This window comes from Myotis yumanensis, unplaced genomic scaffold (assembly GCF_028538775.1).
Source record: "Myotis yumanensis isolate MYYU_CA2020_CCGP unplaced genomic scaffold, mMyoYum1.0.hap1 SCAF_3, whole genome shotgun sequence".
Classification (NCBI taxonomy): domain Eukaryota; kingdom Metazoa; phylum Chordata; class Mammalia; order Chiroptera; family Vespertilionidae; genus Myotis; species Myotis yumanensis.
In genome coordinates this window covers 132790700-132803422 of record NW_027223754.1, presented here as the reverse complement: position 1 = coordinate 132803422, position 12723 = coordinate 132790700, and positions in this window count along the sequence as shown.

Sequence of the window (12723 nt, the reverse complement as noted above, 5' to 3'; positions counted from 1 at the left end):
CTTTTTTTCAAATAGAATAAAAGTTATTTTTCTTTTCTATCTCAGACCCTGTTCCTCAGGGCCAGGAGGGGAAGTGGGCATCCTCCTGGCCCCACATCCAGGTGTTCCAAACGTGACCACCTCTTCCTTCTGCAAGTGCCTTGCTCGTCTGAGGCATGTGTTAGTAGGGTATTTCACCACTCCTTGACTCACTGCTTTAATCACTCATTTCTCATCAAACCCTCCATTCATTCAAAGGTTCAGCTCTGGCTTATTTGCTCAGAGTCCTCAGATAATTATTTTCTGTTCTCACCAAAACTTACAATCAGTTGCTAAGTTTTTTTACTTTCTTCATTGTTCAGTAGAGACTTTATAATCCATGTTAATGTGACAGTGGCAATGCTTGTTGTTTATTGAGTACTTTCTGAGTGCCAGGCTGTTCAAAGTGTTTTACCTGCTTTACATTGACTTCACCACAACCTTCTGAGCTACGGTCCATGATCATTCCCATTACACAAAAGAGGAAACCCGAGGTTACTTGTTTACATCACTTTTTTCCCCCTCAAATGATCCTCAGTTCCCTTACCTGCCTCCTTATCACCAGTCTTTGGAGTAACCCAGCCCTAAGTCTTCCCCTTATTGCATTTAGATAGTGGTAGAATAGTTAACACGACTATTCAGACTGATTTTACTTAAAATTCATGTTCTCAAGCCCTAGCTAGTGTTGCTCAGTGGATAGAGCATCGACCTGCCAACTGAAACGGTGGAGGTTGGGCCCTGCACTTCTGAGATGAATCCCAGCCCCTCTCAACTTCTCAAAGATTGTAATCCCTTCTCTCCCTGGAATAATCAACATTTCATCAAACCTAAAATGTCATAAATTATAGGCTGCAACATTATTTTATGTTCATTTTATTTTATTTTGTTTAACTGTGAGAAAATATATATAACCTAAAATTTACCATTTGACCATTTTTAAGTGTACAGTTTAGTGGCATTAAGTACATTCGCATTGTTGTGCAATCAACACCACCATCATCTTAGAACTCTTTTTATGTTTCCAAATAAAACAATAGCTCCTCATTCTCCCCTCCCTCTAGCTCTGGCAACCACCATTCTGTTTTCTGTCTCTATGACTTTGACTATTCTAAGGACCTCATATAAATGAAATCATACAATGTTTATTACTTTTTGATTGGCTTATTCCTTAATATAATGTCTTCTAGGTTCATCCATGTTGCAGCATGGGTCAAAGTTTCCTTCCTTTTAAGACTAAATAATAGTCCATTGCACGTAGGTACCACATTTGGTTTATTCATTTATCTGTTGATGGACATCAGTTGATTCCACCATTTGATTTTTGTGAATAATGCTGCTATGACTATTGGTGGACAAATATCCATTTAAATCTTTGCTTTCAATTATTTGGAGAGCATATTCAGAAATGGAATTGCTGGACTATAAAGTAATTCTGTTTAATTCTTTGAGGAACCACTTTATTACTTTCTATAGCTGATGCACCATTTTACATATCCACTAGCAATGCACAGGGGTTCTAATTGCTTTACACCCTCGCCAACACTAGTTATTCTCTTCTTTTTTTAATAATAAAAACTAGAGGCCCAGTGCACAAAAATTTGTGCACTGGCGGGGGGTGGGTGGTGTCCCTCAGCCCCACTTGTGCCCTCTCACAGTCTGGGAACCCTCTGGAGATAACAACCTGCTGGCTTAGGCCTGCTCCTGGTGGCAGAGGGCAGGCCCAATCCCTAGGTGTAGCCCCTGGTCAGGCTCAGAGCAGGGCCAATTGGGGAGTTGGAGAGTCACCCCCTGTCATGCTCAGAGCAGGGTGGATCCGGAAGTTGCGATGCCACCCCAGTCACGCTCAGGGTAGGGCTGTTTGGGGGATTGGGGCGCCACCCCGTCACACTCAAGGCAGAGTTGATGGGGAGGTTGCTGCCCCACCCCCTGTCATTCACAGAGCAGGGCCCATCAGAGGGGTTGGGGCTCCTTACCCTGTCACACACAGAGCAGGGCCCATCAGGGGGTTGGGGAGCTCCCCCCTGTCATGCACAGAGTAGGACTGATAGGGGAGTTGGGGCACTGACCCCTGTCACACTCAGGGCAGAGCCGATGGGGAGATTGTGGCTCCACCCTGTCACACACAGAGCAGGGCCCATGGGGGGTTTGGGGCGCTGTACCCTGTCACACACAGAGCCGCAGGACGGTCAGGGGGTTTGGGTGCTGCCCCATGTCACGCTGCTCCAGGGGCCAGGAGGCCTCACAACTCTGCTGATCCCAGTGCTGGGAAGCCTCATGGCTCCGCTTGACACAGGGGCAGTGAGGCCTTGCTGCTCCGCTGATCCCAGTGCCGGGAGGCCTCGTGGCTCTGCTGATCCAGGGACATGAGGCCTCGCGGCTCTGCTGATCCCCGTGGTGGGAGGCATATTACCCTTTTACTCTTATAGGATAGAGGCCAGGTGCACAGGTGGGGGCTGGCTGGTTTGCCCTGAAGGGTGTCCTGGATCAGGGTGGGGGTCCCGCTTGGGTGCCTGGCCAGCCTGAATGAGGGGATGATGGCTATTTGAAGCTGGTCACACACCCTTCAGGGTGGGGGTCCCCACTGGGGTGCCTGGCCAGTCTGGGTGAGGGGCTGAGGATCGTTTTCAGGCTGGTGAGTGACTGAAGCTCCCAACCTGTCCTTTTTTTCTTTTATTCTTGGATTTATTTACCTTCTATGGCTGTCACTGGAGCTGAAAGCCAGCTTTAGCTCTGAGGCTGGCTCCAGCTTGAGGCCTCGGCTGCTGAAAGCAGGTATATGGTTTGTTTTGGTTCTATAATTGTAACACTGTTTTGGTCCTGCTCGCTCCAGCTCTGATGGCTGAAAGCAGATATCTGTGTGTTTTTTTTTTTTTGCTTCTATACTTGCAACAATGTTTCTTAAACTGCAGCTCAGAGCCCAGCAATGGAAGGCAGGGAACCTTGGCTTCCTCCATCATGGAGCAAGCAAGCCTCCTGTTCACTTCACTGCCTGGCTGTGGGCCGCCATCTTGATTGGCAGTTAATTTGCATATCGCCCTGATTAGCCAATGGGAAGGGTAGCAAATTTATGGATAATTACCATGTTTCTCTTTTATTAGATAGGATTATGTACATTTTAAAAAGAAATAATATATTCTAAGAAATATCATATATTGGACAAGAAAGCTAATCAAAAACCTTCAAAAGCTGGGATAGCACAGGCCTTAATCTTTAGTGCAAATATAAGTGAGGACACTAGCCCACCAGGCAGAAAGAGATATCAATAGAATGAGCCAATCTCAACCTTGACACAGAATGAAAAATAGGGAAAAGAAAAACACTAGCTCATGAATTGAACACAAGCCAGTCTTCAAGCAGATTACCAGTGTGAATTCGTGCTGCCAGTGAGATTCTAAGACCTCCAGTGGAAAACTTAACCTAAAGAGGATTTTTGTGAATACTGGCTAAAAATGACTCATTAATGTGAATGAAAATTGTTCATACTTCCAATCAAATCATTAAAATGTGATAAAACCTATATCTTAGAATTGAAGAAATATGTTTCTATTTAGTAAATTATTACCAGCTAATATAAAACATGTTAAACCTCCATCTTAAAAAAAATTAGAACCTCAATTCCCTGTCACAAACCATTTTCTTTGATCACTTTATTTGATACTGTTTTCCCCCAAAGTAATATGTATAAGGCTGTATTCACTTTTTCCATCCCCATTCACTGTTTTTTCACTTTTGTTTTCTTAATAATAGACATAATATGTAAATGCATTACCATTGTAAAAGACCCTCGACAGTAAAGAGGATATAGTTCAAGTACCTTCCAATACCACCTTCCCTTCTTGGAGGTTTGCTTCCTTCCAGTTTCTCTTCTATACATTTGCATGGTATATATTTAGGGAATTTTTAAATTTAACTAAAATATAGTGTGTGCATTTGGACAATTGTCCATGTCAATGCATTTACATCATTCACAGTGTTTTTATTGACTTTCTGGTACCCTAAGTCATTACTTAGCATTGTCAATAGGTTCTGCAACTTTAAGTGAAGTGATGTGTAACAAAACCAACTTTATCATAGGCAAATTGCTATCAATAAGAGTTAAGTTCCATGTGGCCACTGGTTTGATTCTCGGTCAGGGCACATACCCGAGTTGCAGGCTTGATCCCTGATTAGTGGCATGGAGGAGGCAGCCGATCAATGATTCTTTCTCATCATTGATGTTTCTATCTCTCTCTCCCTCTCCCTTCCTCTCTGAAATATATATATATATATATATATATATGTACGTATATATATATATATATATATATATATATATATATATTTAACTCTGTGGCATAGATGAACACTTCCATTATTGACAGAAATTTGTCATTTCTAATTTTCATGATTTCCATGCTGCCAAGAATAGATTCCTAGGAGTAGAAATTCTGGCTCTAAAGCAGCGGTTCTCAACCTGTGGGTCGTGACCCCTTTGGGGGTCAAACGACCCTTTTACAGGGGTCGCCTAAGACCATCGGAAAACATATATTTACATATTGTTTTTGTGATTAATCACTATGCTTTAATTATGTTCAATTTGTAACAATGAAAATATATCCTGGATATCAGATATTTACATTACAATTCCCAACAGTAGCAAAATTACAGTTACGAAGTAGCAACAAAAATAATTTATGGTTGGGGGTCACCACAACATGAGGAACTGTATTAAAGGGTCGTGGCATTAGGGATGTTGAGAACCACTGCTCTAAAGGGTATATGTGTTTTACATTTGACAGACAATAGTAAATGGCTCTACAGAAACCAAACCAAACAAAACAAAAAAAAACTTCCATGATTACACTTCAAATAATATTTCAGTAGACAACTGGTTTTTTCACCTTACCAACACTGCTCTAGTTAGCACTTCAAGTTGCCAGTTCCAAAAGCACTATTCTATGCTCCTTTTACCTGATGCCTGTGATATCTTTATTGCAACCAACCACTCCCTTCCTGCACAAACAAGTTGGAGTGCATTTCTCTAAGTACATGGAGAAAACCCAGCAAGCTGTCCCCAGAATTCCTCAATCTCACTAGCTAGGACTGTGTTTCATGGTCACCTTAGCTTCAAGGGAGTCTGGAAAACTGAGCAGCAGGATTTCCATGCTGGTTTAGATGAATCATAATTACTGTCCTTATATAGCTGTACTTAAATGAGTGTTAAATTCTTAAAGATAACGGAAATCGTTTACCAAGAAAGAGCTATTAATGAGATGTCTTATTATCCTATCTAATAATAGAGAAACATGGTAATTAACTGTAACTTCGCTACCCTTCCCATTGGCTAATCAACGAGATATGCAAATTAACTGCCAACTAAGATGGCGGCAGGCAGCCAGGTAGCTAAAGTTAACAGGAGGCTTGCTTGCTCCAGTGAAGGAGGAAGCCAAGGTTCCCCGCCTGCCTCAGCCCAGCTCTGAGCTTTCTCTCTAAGAAACAATGTTGCAAATATAGAAGCTAAACAAAACCCAGAAACCTGCTTTCAGTGAGCCGGGATCTCAGAGCTGGAGACGCAACAAAGTTTCAAATACAGAAGGTAAACAAAGCCCAGAAACCTGCTTTCAGCATCCGAGGTCTCAGAGCTGGAGCCCAGCCTCAGAGCTAAAGCCAGCTCTCCGCTCCAGTGACAGCCATAGAAGGTAAATAAATCCCAGAATAAAAAAAAAAAAAAAAGGAGAGGTTGGGAGCTTCAGTCACCTGCCACCCTGAAAATGGACCTCAGCCCCTCACCCAGGCTGGCCAGGCACCCCAGTGGGGACCCTCACCCTGAAGGGGGTGTGACCAGCTGCAAACAGCCAGCAGCCCATCATCCAGGTTGGCCAGGCACCCCAGTGGGGACCCCCACCCTGAAGGGGCTGTGACCAGCTGCAAACAGCCATCATCCCCTCACCCAGACTGGCCAGGCACCCAAGCGGGACCCCCACCCCAGACTGTGAGAGGGATACCCCCCCACCAGTGCACAAATTTTTGTGCACTGGTCCTCTAGTATTATTATAATACTTGAGTCCCAGTGCATGAAATTCGTGCATGGGTGGGGTCCGGTCCATAGGCCTGGCTGGTGATCAGGGCTGATAAGAGCCAGGCCGATCAGGGCTGATAGGGGCCAGGCTGATCTGGGCCAGTCTGGAGAGGATGCGACAGTCGCTGGGCCAGGTGTGGAAGAAACGGACACCAGACACTGCTATTGCCATTGTCAGTGCCCCTAACCAGCCTCCCCCTCTCCTCCTTCCTTTACCACTATGTCACCACTGCGGCAGGTGGATGGTGAGCTGATTGGGGCCTGCCAACCAGGGGGAGGGATGGGGCATGAGAGGTTGGCTGCTGGTCCTGAGGAGGGAGCTGGCCCTCGGCTCTCCTAGGAAAGGGGCCACATCCACTGCCACCCACCCCAGTTCCCCATCCCAGCCCAGGGCCCAAAGGCCCCAGGGGGGTGGGGAGAGGAGGCGACAGTCACCGGACCAGGCACAGAAAGAACAGATGCCGGATGCCAGTGCTGCCATCATCAGTACTCTGCCACTGCAAGATTCCCCGCCTCACCCCCTCCTCCTTCCCTCGCTGCCACACCACCACCGTGGTGGGCGGGCGGCGGGCCGATTGGGGCCTGCTGGCTAGGGAGAGGGAAGGGGCATGGGAAGTTGGCTGTTGGTCCCAAGGAGGGAGCTGGCCCTCGGCACCCCCTGGGAAAGGGGCCGAATCCACTGCCACCCACCCCCTGTTCCCTGTCCCAGCCTGGGGCCTGCTGGCCAGAAGGAGGGAATATGGGAGGTTGGCTAGTGGTGGGAGGTTGGCCAGCAGGCTAGGGGAGATTGGCTGTGGGAGTACACTGACCACCAGGGGGCAGCTCCTGCGTTGAGCATCTGCCCCCTGATGGTCAGTGCACATTATAGTTACTGGTCATTCTTGTCATTAGGGTTGTTAGGTCATTCCTGTCTCTTAGGCTTTTATATGTATAGATTAACAGAAGGAAAGAATATAAAACTGCTACATGGCATAAAATTATGCATGAGGTTATAAAAATTACACTGACTTGATATCAGAAAGTCTGGATTTTCTCTTCTATCAGTTAGCTATGTGTTCGTGAATAGATCAGTAAGCTTCTGATTTTCTCATATGTTAAATGAGGTTCATAGTAACCACCTTAAACACTCCTCAGAGGTGCTGCAAGAATAAAAATGAAATAATAGATGTGGAAGTCACTCTCAAACAACAAATTATCTATAGGTTGGTTTTACATATACGTAATAAAGTTAATGTGTATTAACTTTAATTTGTTGATGGAGAATGCAAGTGTATTAAATAAGCCAAAACAAGTGTCTTTCTATCTAGCACACTCATTTCCTGAGCCATCTCCCTGGCATGTCCCTCAAGTCTGTATTTCCTCTGAAATGAAGAAACTGCGTGTCTATTTGTTTTTTGTAAATACTGATGCCATTATGACCTTCCATATCTGCACCTTTATTTTTGGCTACACAATTTAAGTAAAGAAATGAGAAAAAGACAAGGGGCAGGAACCTTTAACTTCCCATTTTTTTAATATTTTATTGTGTGTCAGTGGGAAAGCTCCTTAAAATAAAAATTATAAAAAAGTCATTTCTGGTTTTACAGAATAAGAAGAAAGGTCCAAGATTATTTGTGGCACCAGCAAAAAGCCAGAGAAGGAGACAACAACAACATAGAAAGAAAATTGTAGTGTCTGCTGTCCTTCACAGTGAATCACGGGAGGCAGGACTTCCTGGGATTCACCTTAGGAGGCCACATTAGCAGAAGCCCAGGCTTTCCATGCAACTACATTCCAAAGTTCTTTTGAACCTTTTGTGCAAACAATTTTATGGTTTAGCAAATGTCTATATACATTGTACTGCTTTTGTATGTGGTGGACATGTTTCTATTTTGAAAGAGTTGCTAGAATATTTTAAAAGGTCACTTGCATAGTGGGAGTATAAAGGTGGAGTTGGAAGGGATCTCAATCATAGGTAGGAACCTTGAAAAGCATGCAGAGGGCTTGATTATTTACTGGTTTCAAAGCCCATCAACAGGCACTCAGATGGAGGTCTTAGATGAGTCCTCGAAACAAATTCTGTCTGTTGCAGGATGTTGGAAACTTCTGATAAAAATCAAGTGGGTTCCAGGGATGATGGTTCCTGCTATATGATCTTAAGTGAGACAAGATCCAGATGCTGAAAAAAATAGGTGAAGAAATCAAGATGCATCTAAAGAAAAAACAAGCATTATTCTATCTAGTGATTGCGCCTCACACAAATTCAACAGATCCAACATACAGAGACAAAACATGAGTTTCAGGGCCCCAGTCTTTTAACCCTCCAAGATAGGCACAAGAAGTTATGGATATATATAAAGATGGAAGTTTATATTTCTAATTTAGAGACAGATGGATACCATATAGTTAAATACCTTTCCCACTGATGATGCTCTAACTTATACCCTCTTGACAATTTTACCCAACCCCATAGACACTAGCTGGAATCCTGACCACTAAGATTTATGTTGCTCATAACCATTTCTGATATTTTATATCACTTATTGAATTGACCCCCTCCCTTTTCCTATTCATAAATGGGTCCCATGACTGAGTCATACTTACGAACACTGTATATTGGATAATCAATTTGCCTTCTTTTTGGTCAGCATCTGCTAAACATGTTGCTAACATCTAAGCATTACCAAACATGATTTTAATAAGTTCCGTGAGGGCAGGAATGAGGCCTATCTTGCTAGTCACATTATCCCCACCTGTAACATATTAGGTTCTCAATGAATGACTGAGTGGAAGAATCAATGAATGGATCAGACTGACAGCAGACATGATGCATATCTGATTACCTTATCAACAGACATACTTATATGTGATGGATTCAATATCATTTGAATATTAAATATGTTAGGGACATGGCCAAACCTGAGAACATAACTGACAAGTAAAACATGAAGCATTGTTTCTATGGAGAAACATATTCCTAACAATTGGTGCACAAATGAACTTTAAGAACACAAACCATGTGTGTCTCAGGACTGACAATTTTTAAATGTATTTATTGAGTCATTTTTTCCCCATCTCAAAATGTTTGCCTCCCAGGATGTGTCTTAACACGTTGCTTTGAGCTTTTTCTTTCCTCTTGTTCCTTTTTTTCCCTTTAAAAATGAATCCTCTGAAAGTCTTGGCCACATGTCAATGCTGTATCCAGGAGGATTAAGGATCAGCAGGGCTGCTGTGCAGCAATTGAGAAATTGAGTACATCCTGTGGATTGGCAGCGCATAGTCTGCTTTGTGCAGGAGGCACCTGTGTTCCAGTAAAGGCATGTTAAATTTAGCAGCTGTCTTGTACTGTATTTGTCGTTGGGGATAGGGTGGAGGCGGTTGGCTATAATCTAGATTCATTTACCAGTTTTACTTGAAAGTTTACTTTAAAGCAGTGATTCTCAACCTTCTGGCCCTTTAAATATAGTTCCTCATGTTGTGACCCAACCATAAAATTATTTTTGTTGCTATTTCATAACTGTAATGTTGCTACTGTTATGAATCATAATATAAATATCTGATATGCAGGATGGTCTTAGACGACCCCTGTGAAAGGATCATTCAACCACCAAAGGGGTCGCAACCCACAGGTTGAGAACCGCTGCTTTAAAGGATTCATCTAAAGGGGAAGACCATTCACATAGTCTTATTTTCTGTAAGTTGTAACAACTTTGTAGTAAACACACACACACTCACATACACACACACAAACTCACACACACACACACAAACTCACACAAAGCTCATGTACTGTATAACTTGTATTCTTTATGGTTAATATTTCCTTTGTTGTAAGAATTCTATTTAATTTCATATACACATTCAGGCCAATCAAAGATAACCTATGAAGGCCACCAGCCTGGTTACTCTTATTCATAATATAGTTATGTTTATATGAAGAAATAAATAATTGTAGAAGAAGTGAGAAAAGTACCCAAAGGAATTAACAGTGAAGCATTTGTTGTGATGACACACAGAAGGTTGATTTTTACCTAATAGACATTCATGAAGGTGGATAATTACAACTATAGACTTATCTATTGTATATTCTCTTCTTATCCCTTCTATAATCTATGCTAACCATGATAGAATTAAAAAAAATGAAACTTCAAGAAAGAATGAGACTTGGAAATTATATAAAGTCCCTATTTTACAGCAAAGAAGAACGGAGGTACAAAGAGAGGATGAACAAGTTAGAATAAAACAATAATGGCATGGCCTGGCCAGCATGGCTCTGTGGTTGAGCGTCAACCTATGAACCAAGAAGTCACAGTTTGATTCCCAGTCAGGGCACATGCCCAGGTTGCAGGCTCAGTCCCCAGTGGGGGCATGTAGGAAGCAACCAATTGATGATTTTCTCTCATCATTTATGTTGTTTCTATCTCTCCCTCTCCCTTTCTCTCTGAAATCAATCAAATTATATTTTAAAAAAACACAATGATGGCATAAATGAGCACAGCACACTTGACTTTGAGTTAATGCTTATTTCACTATATTAGATTAATTTCTCACAGATGTCATATAAAAGTCTTCTCCACACCCAGCTCTTGGGCTTGGGCCTCCTTATTCTTGAAAATCTGCAGACTTTCCAAAATTGGAAATATAATATAATATAATATAATATAATATAATATAATATAATATAATATAATATAATATATATAAATATAATATAATAGTCTCTTGTCAACCTTTCCAAAGGGATAGGTAAAATTGTTGATCTATAACATCTTAGTGTTCAATGCTTGGCATTCAACCCTACATACAAAATGAGGAAAGGCAAATGCTGAGGTAAAGAAGGAAGTGCAGACCCATAACCCTAACAAACAACCCAAATATTAAACTTACATTCTGTTTTGTATACAATGTCATTGAAAAGGTATTTAGGAAATATAACTTTTTGGAAACTTGCAGTTTAGTCTCATCCTGGATCTTTTAATAGGGTGAGCAGGCATTCTACAGAGGTGTCATGTGAATGACTTGTGTCTTCAGATGTGCAGAGGGATGTATGGGCAAAGTTGTTAGTGGTGGAAATAGGTAACACCTTCCACACATTTATAGATCACAAACCTACTATATATTTCCTTTTCATATATATATATATATATATATATATATATGCCTAAATGACTGTTATGACTGAATGACCAGAAGGACCAGTCAACCAGACACTATGACATGCACTGACCACCAGGGGCCAGATGCTCAAAGCAGGAGCTGTCCCCTGGTGGTCGGTGTACTCCCATAGCCCACCTCCCATGGCCAGGCAACATTCCCCGGACCCTTCCCGCAGACAGCAAACCTCCTGCAGTCTCTCCCCTGCCCCTCCCCCCATCCGGCAGCCAGCAGGCCCCAGCTGGGCCACCCGATAGGGACTGGGTGAGATGGCCCTATAGGCCCTGATTGCCAGCCAGGCTGAGGGACCCCACCCGTGCATGAATTTCATGCACTGGGCCACTAGTTTACTTATAAAAATAATTTAGCATAAGCTTCTCTTAAAATACATCTGTTTCTGAAGAACTATTTTCATAAATTGAACATTTCACCCTTTAGGGTAAATTTTTAAAATCATGTCATCCACTTCCAATGAGACAAAATAGTCAGTATTTGAAGAAATGCAATAAGCATGTGCTAATTATGAAGCCCAAAGAACAATAAGACATATTCATTGTCCTTATGAGATACAGGATTTTCCTCTTCCATCTATGGTATTCATAGTTTTATTTACTTTGGGTTTTTCTCTTAATCCAATTTAAATCACTTCATTTTCCTTAACTTAGTTTAATCTTAAGCAATAATGTCTGTCAAGTCATGGATTTCAAGTATATGTTTTATTTTTCCATTAATACATTAAAATACATACACAACTATTAATATAAAGCAGGACATTTATTAATGTCTCACCTGGAATCACTCATATATTACCAGTGTTATACACGTAATGGTTAGGAAAACATGCTCCTAGAGGCAAAAATCTATGAACAAATACTATATTTCCTCTATTTTCTAACACCACTGGAAAAAACACAATTGATATAGTAATATCATTTAGAGAAGCAAAACAAATCATTGCCAAATCAATTATACATGCCAAATATAAGATATAATAAATTCAGAAACCAGTAAATGGAAAAAAAGTGCATTTTAGAATCAGTGAGATCAAATGATAGAAAATGCCTGGATCAAGTATAATATTACCACAAAAGATGGAATGGATTATTTAGAAAACTAGCATTTTCATTTTAAAGAGAAGTAGAGAGGAGGAATATGTTTTCTTGTTAATAATTTTTTAAATTTTGTAGCTAATTTTTTCCTAGTGGTTAAAATATTTGCATCAATGATATCAAAGTTAGGTATTCAGTTATGTCTGAATATGACCCCAGATTATAAAATGTCTAAGGAAAAATAGTCTAGACTATTTGTCTAAATTACATTATTACTTATTTAATAGTATCTCTCTGGTGTTGTTTTATTTTGGTTTTGTATTTTAAGATTTTCCATTTCAAAAGTAATTTGATGAAGAAAAACAGAAAACTCTGTGTTTTCCATAACTGAAGATGTTAGTAGTCTTTAAGTTGGAAAACATTAGAAAAATCAAGCAATTTTAAATTTATTATTTGAGTAAAAAT